The sequence below is a fragment of the Choloepus didactylus genome, chromosome 16, assembly GCF_015220235.1.
Source record: "Choloepus didactylus isolate mChoDid1 chromosome 16, mChoDid1.pri, whole genome shotgun sequence".
In the NCBI taxonomy this organism is placed as follows: Eukaryota; Metazoa; Chordata; class Mammalia; order Pilosa; family Megalonychidae; genus Choloepus; species Choloepus didactylus.
This window is the reverse complement of record NC_051322.1, coordinates 37,804,098-37,817,106: the sequence shown is the minus strand read 5'-3', so window position 1 is coordinate 37,817,106 and position 13,009 is coordinate 37,804,098. Positions and strand designations below refer to the sequence as shown.

Below are 13,009 nucleotides of genomic sequence, written 5' to 3'. Positions count from 1 at the left end.
TGAAAAGCCAGAAATGAGGATTTCAGAAGTCAGAAATAAGAATTTTTGCCTCCACTTCAGCCAGCCAGCTTTTCCTGAGGAATTCAACTTCACCTTCATTTGAGTTTCCAGCTTGTGACCTCCCTAGAGAATTAGGATTTGCCAATCCCCATGGTTGCATGAGCCAATTCCCATAATAAATTCCTCTCCCTCCTTCCCTCTCTCTCTCTCTCTCTCGCTCTCTCTCTCTTTCTCTATCAGTAGACAGATAGATATAGACATAGATATAGATAAAGATACAGATAGATAGATATAGATATCTTGTCAGTTCTGTTTGTCTAGAGAATCCTGATTAATATGATCAAAAAGATAACATTAGAACCAAATAGAAGATCTAGAAAGTGATGATTAGCAGTCTTTTTCTTAATATTCATTTTATTGAGATATATTCACATACCACACAGTCACACAAATCATACATTTGATTGTTCATAGTACCATTACAGTTGTACATTCATCACCAAAATCAATCCCTGACACCTTCATTACCACACACACAAAAATAACAAGAATAATAATTAAAGTGAAAAAGAGCAATTAAAGTAAAAAAGAACACTGGGTGCCTTTGTCTGTTTGTTTGTTTGTTTCCTTCCCCCATTTTTCTACTCATCCATCCATAAACTAGACAAAGGGGAGTATGGTCCTTAGGGCTTTCCCAATCCCACTGTCACCCCTCATAAGCTACATTTTTATATAATCGTCTTCAAGATTCATGGGTTCTGGGTTGTAGTTTGATAGTTTCAGGTATCTACCACCAGCTACCCCAATTCATTAGAACGTAAAAAGGGTTGTCTACACTGTGCGTAAGAGCGCCCACCAGAGTGACCTCTTGGCTTGTTTTGGAATCTCTCTGCCACTGAAGCTTATTTCATTTCCTTTCATTTCCCCCTTTTGGTCAAGAAGATGTCCTCCATCCCACGACGCTGGGTCTGCATTCCTCCCTGGGAGTCATATTGCAAGTGATTAGCAAAGTCTTGAAATATCTAATGCTACCCTTGATTTATGAGCAGTTCCAGCATTATCTAAGGTTTCCCACTGACTATTAAATGACAGGATCATATCACCAATAATAGGAAATATTTTGGAAAATTCACAAACTATTTACATTGAAGGCATTATTTCTAGGAGACATGTTGGTAAAAGAATATATAAAAGAGGAATTGTTAAATCAGGGCTACAACCAGAAAGCCAAGAGCTATACCAGGATTGTAGAATCCTACAAATGCCTGAGGAAGGGGATTGTGTTTGTAATACAGGAATGTTACCTGAGCTGTAAAGATCTAGCAGGAGTTCAGAAAGTTATGTTAAAATCAAATGGTTATGTAGATCTAAGATGGTGGCATAGAGAGGAGTGGAAGCAAAGTAGTCCCCCTGGAACAACTAAAAAAACCCAGAAACAACTAGCAAATAATCCGGAATAACTGCAGGGGGACAAACATTACCATCCACTCATCATACACCAACCTGAATTGGGAGGAATGCCTGAGATCTCAGCATAAAATCTGTAAGTAAAACTGTGGATCCAAATCGGGAAACCCCTCCCCCACAGCCCGAGCTACAAAGCCTGGTGGTGCCAGAGAGAAGCATTCTCCCAGCAAGCAAATATAGCTCAGCTGAGCTCCAACTGGGGTTTTAATTAGCAAGTGTGAACTGCTCACTAGGTACGAATCCCCAACAAGTAGACAGAGGCTTTGGGTGACAACTGACCTTGGAGAGCCGAGGGTTGCCTCAGACTAACTCTGTTCCTTTTTCGACTCAGTGGAGAAAGCCTCAGCCATTTTCAGTTCCCAGTTCTGTGATCTGACAAGGGTATAGCACAGGCAGAGAGAGACCATTGAAATGATAATGACCTCCCCCTAGGGTGTCTATCTTCTCTCAAAGAAAGGGGTGGGGCCCAGCTCTACTACCTGCCTTTCATTCAGAACTTGGGGAAAAAGAGCCACACCTCCTATACCAGACAAGAATTATAGGCTAACAGGTGCCACCTGCTGGGCAGAAAAGCACAGTGACCAGAGGCATCAGAGGGTGTACCAATTTTCTAAGTCACACCCTCAGGGAAACTGGATACTGAATATTTCTTCCTTCTGGGACCTGAACCCATTCTGGTCTGGGAAAACCTGATTAGGGTAATCAAGGAAACCATGCCTAGACAACAGAAAACTACAACCTACACCAAGAAAAATGAGGTTATGGCCCAGTCAGGGGAAAAACTTGCACTTCAACTGTGATACAGGAATTGAAACAACTAATAGTAAGTCAATTCAAAAAGTTTAGGGAAGATATGGCAAAAGAGATGAACTGTATAATGAAAACACAGGACGTACATAAGGTAGAAATTGAAAGTTCAAAAAACCAACTGGTGGAATCTATCGAAATGAAAGGCATAACACAAGAGAAGAAAGATACACTGGAAACATACAACAGCAGATCTTAAGAGGCAGAAGAAAACACTCAGGAACTGGAGAACAAGGCACCTGAAAGCCTACACACAAAAGAACAGATAGAGAAAAGAATGGAAAAATACGAGCAACATCTCTGGGAACTTAAAGACAAAATGAAAAGCAAGAATTTATGTGTAATTGGCGTCCCAGAAGGAGAAGAGAAGGGAAAGGGGAAGAAGCAATAACAGAGGAAACAATCAATGAAAATTTCCCGTCTTTTATGAAAGACATACAATTACGGATCCAAGAAGCACAGCGTACCCCAAACAGAATAGATCTGAATAGGCCTACGCCAAGATACTTAATAATCAGATTATCAAACATCAAAGATAAAGAGAGAATCTTGAAAGCAGTAAGAGAGAAACAATCTATCACACACAAAGGAAGCTTGATAAGACTATGTGTGGATTTCTCAATAGAAACCACAGAGGCAAGAAAGAAGTGGGGAGATATATTTAAGATACTGAAAGAGAAAAACAACCAACCAAGAATCCTATATCCGGCAAAACTATCCGTCAGATATGAGGGAAAGCTTAAAATATTCTCTGACAAACAGACAATGACCGAGTTTGTGAACAAGAAACCTGCTCTACAGGAAGCACTAAAGGAAGCACTGCAGACAGAAAGGAAAAGATAGGAGTGAGAGGTTTGGAAAACAATTTTGCGAGATAGTAGCAAAGCAATGTAAGTACACTGAACAAAGATGACTGTGAATATGTTTGAAAGAGGAAGGCTGGGATCATGTGGGACACCAGAACAAAAGACGAATAATAAAGACTGGGACTGTGTAACTCAGGGAAACGTAGGGTGCTCAACAATTGTAATAAAAGGTACAAATTTGTTTTTACGTGAGGTAGAACAGATGAATGTCAACATTGCAAGGTGTTAAAAATAGGGTGGGAATGGGGGGAAAACAAAATCAATGCAAACTAGAGGCTAGAATTAACAGAAACATTGTATTATGCTTCCTTTAATGTAACAAAAGCAATATACCATAGCTAAATGCATATGGGGGGAGGGGGTGGGGAATAGGGGAAGGGTATGGGACTCCAGGCATTGGTGATGTTGTCTGACTCTTTATTCTACTTTAGGTGAATGCTATCTCTCCTTTTGTCACTTTCTAGCTATCAAGTTTGTTTGTTTGTTTGTTTGTTTTTCTCTCTTTCTCTTGTCTTTTGCTTTTGCCTCTCTGCCTTCTCTGACTCTTCCTCCGTCTTTATGGAAGAAAGAAATGTCCTTATGTAGAGAGTGGTGATGGTGCTCAATACATAAATACATGAGTATACAGGGAACCAATGATTGTTTACTTAGGACGGAATGTATAGTGTTTGAACAAAACCATCTTAAAAGAAATGGGTTGATGAAGAAACCTTGAGGGCACTATACAGAGTGAAATAAGACAGATACATAAAGGCAAATATTGCAGGGTCTCACTGATATGAACTAATTATAATATGTAAACTCATAGACATGAAATATAAGTTACCAGGATACAGAATGAGCCTAAAGAATGGGGAGTGGTTGCTTATTATGGGCAGAATGTTCAACTAGGGTGAACTTAAAATATTTGGAAATGGACAGGGGTGATGGTAGCATGTAACGAGAATAACTAACAATGCTAAAAGGTGTGTGAAGGTGGTAGAAAGGGTAAGCTCAGAGTCAGACATGTCACCAGAAGGAAAGCTGGAGGTTAAAAGATGGGAATGTATAAAACAGTGAATCTTGTGGTGGACAATGTCCGTGATTAACTATGCAAATATCAGAAATCTCTCTCACGAACTAGAACAAATGTATGTCACTATAACCAGAGGTTAATAATAGAGAGGCATATAGGGAAAAAATATATACCTATTGCAAACTATATACGTCAGTTAGTAGTATTTTAACATTCTTTCATCAACAGTAACAAATGTACTATACCAAAACTATGAATCAATGGAGGTGGGGGTGTGGTTAGGGGTATGGGAGGATGTGAGTTTCCTTTTTTTTCTTTGTTTCTTTTCTGGAGTAGTGAAAATGTTCTAAAAATTGAAAAAAAAAATAATTGTGTTGATGGATGCACAGCTGTATGGTGGTGCCGTGGGCAACTGATTGTACACTTTGGATCTTTGGATAGTTGTATGATATCTGAACAATCTCAATAAAAAAAAATACTGGATGTACATCCATGCAAGTTCTTTAAATCTTTGGGAAAGAAAAAATAAACTTAAACACTCTTACTTTTAGTAGAAAAAAAAAAATCAAATGGTTGACGGCATTGTAGGATTGAGAACATCTTCTTGACCAAAAGGGGGATGAGAAATGAAACAAATAAAGCTTCAGTGGCTGAGAGATTTCAAATGGATTTGAGAGGTCACTCTGGTGGACACACTTACGCACTATATAGATAACACTTTTTAGGTTTTCATGCATTGGAATAACTAGAAGTAAATATCTGAAATTATGAAACTCCAACTCAGTAGCCTTGACTCTTGATGACGACTGTATAACGGTGAAGTTTACAAGGGTGACAGTGTGATTGTGAAAACCTTGTGGATTGCACTCCCTTTATCCAGTGTATGGATAGATGAATAGAAGAATGGGGACAAAGACTGAATGAAAAATAGGGTGGGACGGGGAGAATGATTTGGGCGTTCTTTTTTACTTTGATTTCTTATTCTTATTCTGATTCTTTCTGGTATAAGGAAAGTGGTCAAAAATAGACTGGGGTGATGAAGGCATAACTATATGATGGTACTGTGAACAGTTGGTTGTACACCAAAGATGATTGTATGGTATGTGAGTATATCTCAATAAAACTGAATTTAATTAAAAAAATTAAAGAACCCAAATATTTAAAAAAAATTTCTCTAGGTTATGATTTTGACTGCTTATCAGGATTTAGAAGATTTGTGTTAATAAAATGCTTTGACATTAAAAAAAATCAAATGGTTGAATTTGGTGTTTCACCTCCTCAATAATGGGGTCTGAAAATTTTACTTTCTTTTTTAAGAAAAGAAATAAATTTAAAAATAGGTAAAAATGATAGTTATCCATTAGGTAACAATGACTACTACCTACAAATCCATGAACTGCCATACTTTCATTGAAAAATTTAAGAACTGAATGATTCATTTGCAATATCCGCATGGTCGTAGCATTTTGGATATATTACCACTGAAGAAAAGACATCAAATATTAAGACAACATATATACTGGGATGGAAAAAGAAAACGAACAAACGTTATGAAAAACAAATGAAGTATGTAAAGAATGCAAGACCTAGATTATATTTGAAGCACGCTTCAGGTAACTAAAGTAAATATGTGGTAATTGTGTACAAGTATTGATCAATCTACATAAATGTGGAATTTCTGGGCCTATAGTCCATAAAGAAAACTTGCAAGTAGAAGAAATCTCAGACTTAGAGGTATGCAGTGTAGTGTGCTTTGTGTGATAGCAGTGACTTTTCATAGTAAATTCTCCTGGTATGGAAGTCATTAGTGCTGTTCACCAATTACTTCTGGCTCTCTGCTTTCGGGACACAGTAGGGTTATACATCCTGGCCTGCCATGAGCTAGGTGTGGCCCCATGACTTGCTTTGGCCTATGAGATGTGAACAGAAGCTTTAAGAGCTAGTGTAGAAGTCTTCAGATACCCATTTTTCTGCCTTGAAAATCATGGAAGCCCAGAGATGTCACTTCCCTCTGCTTGGGTCCCTTAGTGAGGACACTGTAAAGTAAAACTCTATGCCAGCAAGATTGACAAAAGTTATGAGCAAGAAATAAATTTCATTGTTTTAAGTCATTGAAATTAGAGGAAATTTTTCAGTGCAACATAAACTAGCATATCCTGAATGGCATAATTGACCTGGGGTATCTGTTAGAAAGTATTCATTTCTCCACCATGCGTCTGTTATATGATATCACATCATATAAAGTAATTGGCTGTGACTGTTCTACTCCTTTGATCATTACCTTATCACAGAAAGCAGGCAAAGCTTCCTTATCTTGCACCTCTGGTGTGTAGCACAGAATCTGGCATATAGAAAGATCACTAATAAATGTTTGTGGCAGAAGGAAGAGAGGGAAAGAAATTAAGAAGTGAAGGAAGAAAGAATTATGTAAGTCTCCCTAGGCTTTTCACACTGATTGCAATTCTGATAGATTTATTTCAGAGTTTGTGACATATTTATTCCTCCCAGAGATGACTCCATTCAAAAAAACCCCTCCAATAGCATAATTTTACAATCATACAAGTAGTATTTCTCAAGAAAAAGAAGTCCATAAACTTTTCCGTCTGAACATATTTTTTTGTGTTTTCACAAGTTATACAACAAATTTAAAATTTTATGTTTCCCATGGATATAATAAGTATTTTGAATGATATTTTCTTTATTTGCATGGCTACTTCAAGGAATATTAGATCCTGAATTTAGGTTTATGTTACAATCTAACTCAGTCCACATAAAAGCTAAATAATTCCAAGGCAAGCAGTACAAGAGAAGATATAAAAGGACATAATGAGCATACAAACAAAACATAATTCACTAGCAGTTATTAGAGTATTAAGGGTAAATTGAAAGTGTCTATTAAAGGTAATTTTTATATACTCAGTATTTTATTTTGGAATGTCTAGTCAATTGATTGCCTTATTAAAATTATAATCATAGATTAAATTGAGTTTATTTTTAACAAGTAAGAATTAAGGATCTAATCATCAAAATACTTCAAATGATAAACCATCACTTTTAAAATATAAAGAAAAATAGTGGGGTCACATCTTATGAGCATTTTTTTTTTAATATTAGCAGTGATATCATTTTACCAAAGCGTCACTGCCCATTGACTGTTAATTTGAATTTTCTTGATATTAAAGTTTTATATTTTATTCCTTTAGGCTTAGTAATGATATAAGAAGTAGGAAAATGAAAGTTCATTCCTAGTATTGTATTTGTACATATTTTAATAACATTAAAAACACAGCCATTTAATGCAATACTAAGTATGCAGAGATATTCTCCCTATAAAAATCATTCTGTTATTCAAGTTAGAGGAAAACCATTAAGTAAAAAAGGGAAATATATTTACTAACCTTCTGAAGAAAGTTCTCTAAAAAACAACAACAACAAAAAACAACAACAAGAAAACACACACACACACACACACACACACACACACACACACAAAAGTCAAAGTAGGAAATAAAGTGTCCTTCCCAGGTGGGTGTACTTGGAATCTGGATGGCAGGGAGAAGAGTTAGAGAGAGAAAAAAAAAGATGAGACTATTTTTACCAACTCCTCTTAGAGGGAAATCTTAGGAAGAAAGAGACTTAGTCATTAAAAATATGTCTGTCAAGTGCCTCTCACATGCCAAGGACTGTTCTAAGCACTGGGGCAATAGCAACAAATACAAACAGAATCCTTGCCTTTTTAGAGCTCAGATTCTAGGGTAGAGTCAGAGGAGAAAAGCAGTAGGAAAAAAGGATAATATTTAGTATGGTAGATCACAATAAAAAGTCCTTTGGTGGGAGGCGGGGAGTAAGGATGGGGAACAGAGTATTGGGAGGAGCAGATCAAATTTTAAGTAGGGTAGGTGGGGAAGGGCTCACTGTGAAGGTGACATTTGGGCAATGAGCTGAAGGAAGGGAGGGAATAAGCCACCCACAATCTGGGGAAAGAGCATGCAGGTAGCAAAATAGGCAGTCAAAGTCCTAAGACTGGAGAGTGAACTGCATGTTTCCATAAAGAGTGAGGGGGTCAGCAAGGCTGAAACAGAGACAACAAAGTGAAAATTAGCTGGAGTTGAGGGCAAAGGAGTACTGAGGAGAGGAAATAGATCATGGAGGCCTTATAGGTCCGTGAGAAGGGTTTTGGATTTTACTCTGAATGGAATGGGAAGCCATTTTAAACTTTTGAAGGAAGAGTGAAATGGTCTGTGGCTTTTATTTTAAGATCATCCTGGCTGCTCATTTGAGAATAGATTGAAGGGAGAGGGCAAAAGTGGACAAGAAGAACCATCTAGGGCGCTATTGTGATCATTCAGGTGAGGGATGATGACGAATTGCATCTGGGTGGGAGCAGAGTGGGTAATAAGAAATCCTTGGATTTGGGGAATATTTTGAGAGCAGCAGCAACAGAATTTGCAGAAGGATTGGATGTGGAAACCAAAGATTATGATGTGAGCTTTTGCTTTAGCAAGTGGTAAGATGGAGTTGCCATTAATTAAGTTAGGGAAGACTGTGGGATAGGTTTTGGGTAGGGAGTGGTCAGAGCAGAAGTTCAGCTTTGGGTACTTGAAGTTTGAGATGGCTACTATAAAACCAAGTGGAAATTTTGAAAATGAGTTGAGTATACACGTCTGGATTTCAGTGGAAATGTTAGTCTTTTTTTTTTTTTTTTTAACTTGTTTGCTTCTCGTAAGTTCTTCAAATGATAAATCCCCTTGTCTGCTCTTTACAGAAACCCACAATAAAGAAGTATATTATTATGGCAAAAACCATACAACTGTGAATGGCTATCTCTTCAAAACCAAAGGAGAGAAATGGAAAAGTTTATGGTAGTTTCTCTCAAACAGACCTTGAAACTACAATGCCCTATCCATAGGGTCTTCTTAGAATGGTATCTTACCAGCTTGTAACTCCTCCAATGAGAAGTTTGAATGACAGTCTTCTTGTGGTCTTGGCTTACTATAAAATGGAACTTGAAATATCAATGCAAATAAATGGCAAATGCTTAGAAATCATCAATATGCCAGCATAGCAATGGTATAACAATGTATATAAAGAATTAAAAGAATTGACAAGTTGAAAGAATGGAGGGAAATGTAACGTAAGTAAGTATTTGATGACCATTAGTAAAGCAACCCTGCCCTTGTATGAATGTAGAAAGCAAAAAGGCCAAAGGTGATACTTTACTTATGAAGGGGAGAAAGCACTTTTCTAGAAGGTTCCCAGAGTATCAGTGGTAATAGAGCAACTACAAATCACTCAAAATCCAGTATGTGCAGTGTTCTGGTTTGCTAAAGCTGCCGTTATGCAAAACACCAGAAATGGATTGGCTTTTATAAAGGGGATTCATTAGGTTACAAATTGACAGTTCTAAGACCATAAAAATGTCCAAACTAAGGCATCAAAAAGATGATACCAACACTGAAGAAAGGCTGATGGCGTCTGGAACACCTCTGTCTGCAGGGAAGGCACATGGCTGGTGTCTGTTGGTCCTTTGCTCTCAGGTTGCTTTTCAAATGGTTTTGTCCAAAATGTCTCTGGGCTTCTGTTTCTCTTAGCTTCTCTCTCTCCACTCCTGTGCATCTGTGGTTGTTCTCCCAAGCCATTTCTCTACGCATCTGGGAATCCTCACAGCTTCTCTTGGGCAAACTTTGGGCTTTATCTCTTAGCCTAGTATCTCTAAATGTCCTTCTGTCTGCATCTCCCAGAATCTCCAAGTGTCTGTGTCGGCTCTTAGCTTCTCTCCAAACTGTCTCTCTCAGCTTCTCTGTGCTCCTTCTATCCATGAGTTCTCTTAAAGGACTCAGTGATCTAAGTAAGACCCACCCTGGATGGCTGGGATCACATCTCCATGGAAATAATTTAATCAAAGATCTCACCCACAGTTGGGTGAGTCACATCTCCATGGACTCATTCAATCAAAAGGTTCCACCCAACAAGATTGGGGTTAAAAGATCATGGCTCTTCTGGGGTCCATAACAGTTTCAAACTGGTACATGCAGTAATTGGGGATAGAATGCTTTCTAAATATCAAATGATGCTTTAATATATGTTTACAATCTCAAAAATCTTCACAGTATATTAATGTGAATATGTATATATATGCACAGAAAAAGACTTGATATATTTAGGGAAAATAATAATTATTTCTTTACAGTTAATATTTATAATTTATTCTTTGGGTTCTTTATCTTTACCATGTGCATTTATTGTTTTAGTAGTTTTTAATTTAAAAAACAGATGTCAGTGAAAGACACTGATTAGTTAAAAAATATCTTCACGACAGCAGGGAGGAAACCTAAAGACCAAATTGATTACACATTTAAAATACCATAGCTAAATGGCAGAAGTCAGCTGAACGACTTCTAGGATTCCAGAATCCAGTCCACAGTCTCTTCTCAAGAACAACTTCAACTGTGATCCTTAAATCATCTGAAACTTCCTTTGTAAATAACGGTACAGTTGGGACAGTGGCATGCTGGTAAATATGTAACAACCAGTTTTCCAAATGAGGTTTTTGTAAAAAACATCTGATTTGTAGTTTGCCAGTTTCCATGATATAAATACCTCTACTATGGATGATTTCACACTTCCGCTGTGATGTCACTGAACATGGAGTTGGGAAGAGATATCTGCACGGCTTTCATAAGCCAGTGAGAGACAGCTCCAGCATTCCACTAGGTCAGGGAAAAGCCTATGTCCTCATTTGCCTGGCAGCATCCACAAAATAGTCCCTCTATGGTGGCTGGGTATTGCCATGATGCTCAAATAATATTCTGTTATTGAACATCACAAGAGAAGTACAATGGAACGGTGAGGAAGTACAAGATTTAGAGTCAAGAGACATATAATCTAGTCCTGGCTCTGCCAATAACTAACTATGATACTTTGAACAAGTCTGTTCAATTCTTTAGGCCTCAGGTTCTCAAATGCAAATAAAAAGCTTGAATAACTTTGTTCCTGAGAGCTTTTTACTTCTCAATACTATAATCCCATATAACTCTATAATGTGAACAGCAGGGAATAGCCCTATGATTACTGTATCTAAGCTAACTTAGGGAAAATAACATTTTTCACAATGATTTTTTAGAAGGCTATATACATGAGTCAATTCTATTATATGACCAAAGAAAAACAACAATAAACCAACAGAAAACCCTGGACTGGAAAAAATATTTAATGACAATGCAGCATTTTCAGATCTTGAGCTAAGAAAGAGAGAGGGGAACTCTTTGCCTTGGTTCCACTGTCCACTGCACATCAGATAAAAGTATCAGCAAGATCAGTGTCTCCCATACTTTACAGTGCATCAAAATTACCTGAGGTTCTTGTTAAAATTCAGATTCTGGTTCAGAAGGTGTGGGATAAGGTCCAAGGGTCTGCATTTTCAGGAAGCTCCCAGGTAACGCTATGCAACTGGTCTGAGGACTACACTTTAAATAGCAAGTATGTAAATTTAGGTAAAAGATTGTTTAGTTTCTCAAACTACAACCTGCTCTGTAGAAAAGAGAAGAGTCAAAACTGAGGTCAGCTGCCCAGACACAACTCCTGATTGCCTTGGAGAATGACATTACTGGACTCACACAGGTAGCATATAGGGAAGCTCAAGGGAGAGAAAATGTGTTCAAATCACATCAGCTTTTTTGGTAGGACTGAACTCACTTTGACAGGCAAACCATTCACCATTCTTTTGAGGCGGAATTCATCATTTGATTCACTGTTTTCTCAAAGTTGATTTTCTTTTGAAACTTTTTATCTAGCTACATGACTTTACAGAATGAAAGACAATGGATTATATTTGGGGAGTTTTGGTGGTATAAAGGAAAAGAAAATCTATTTTGTGACTGGTTTGATATGCGATAATTCATTTCACAATTATTATCCAACAATGTCTCTGAATTTAATTGGATAACGTTCATGTAGGTTTAAAATTACTGCCATCAATAGGTTAACATTTATTAGATGTCTTAATTATGATATGCACCAAAGGAGTTTAAAATAATAGATTAGCATAGCTTTTGAAAGCAATTGCAATATAAAACTGGGTTCGAATTCCAAGTCTGTCTTTGTTGGATCTTTTATAAGTGTCATTTATCTTTAAATAGGTATCGAGAGATGGAGCTTAGTCCAGGGAAAAGAGAGAGGACTTTGGACCTGTCAAAATCTGGGCTTGAAATTTTAATCAATCAAGTCATAATTGTGTGGCCTAAGACAAGTCGGACTTTTCTAAGCCTCAAATTCCTCAGATATAAAACATAGTAATAATGAGGTCTTTTAGGACTGTTGTGAGAATAAAAGTTGCAATCTATAAACTACCTAGTAGACTACATGATACAAAGCAAGTAATCACTAAGTAGTCATTTATAAAAAATAATTGTCATCATGATTAGTATGAAAACATGTATATTACCTTTTTTTTTTATCTTCATTTTATTGAGATATATTCACATACCACGCAGTCATACAAAAACAAATCGTACTTTCGATTGTTTACAGTACCATTACATAGTGGTACATTCATCACCCAAATCAATCCCTGACACCTTCATTAGCACACACACAAAAATAACAATAATAATAATTAGAGTGAAAAAGAGCAATTGAAGTAAAAAAGAACACTGGGTACCTTTGTCTGTTTGTTTCCTTCCCCTATTTTTCTACTCATCCATCCATAAACTAGACAAAGTGAAGTGTGGTCCTTATGGCTTTCCCAATCCCATTGTCACCCCTCATAAGCTACATTTTTATACAACTGTCTTCGAGATTCATGGGTTCTGGGTTGTAGTTTGATAGTTTCAGGTATCCACCACCAGCTACCCCA

The 13,009-nt window shown here is 37.2% G+C and overlaps 1 protein-coding gene across 1 annotated transcript in view; it reads right to left on the bottom strand.

The window, feature by feature from the left end:
- The window catches only part of RIT2 (Ras like without CAAX 2), a 410,741-nt gene that overhangs the window by 66,019 nt on the left and 331,713 nt on the right, over nt 1–13,009 (bottom strand). The window lies entirely within an intron of this gene.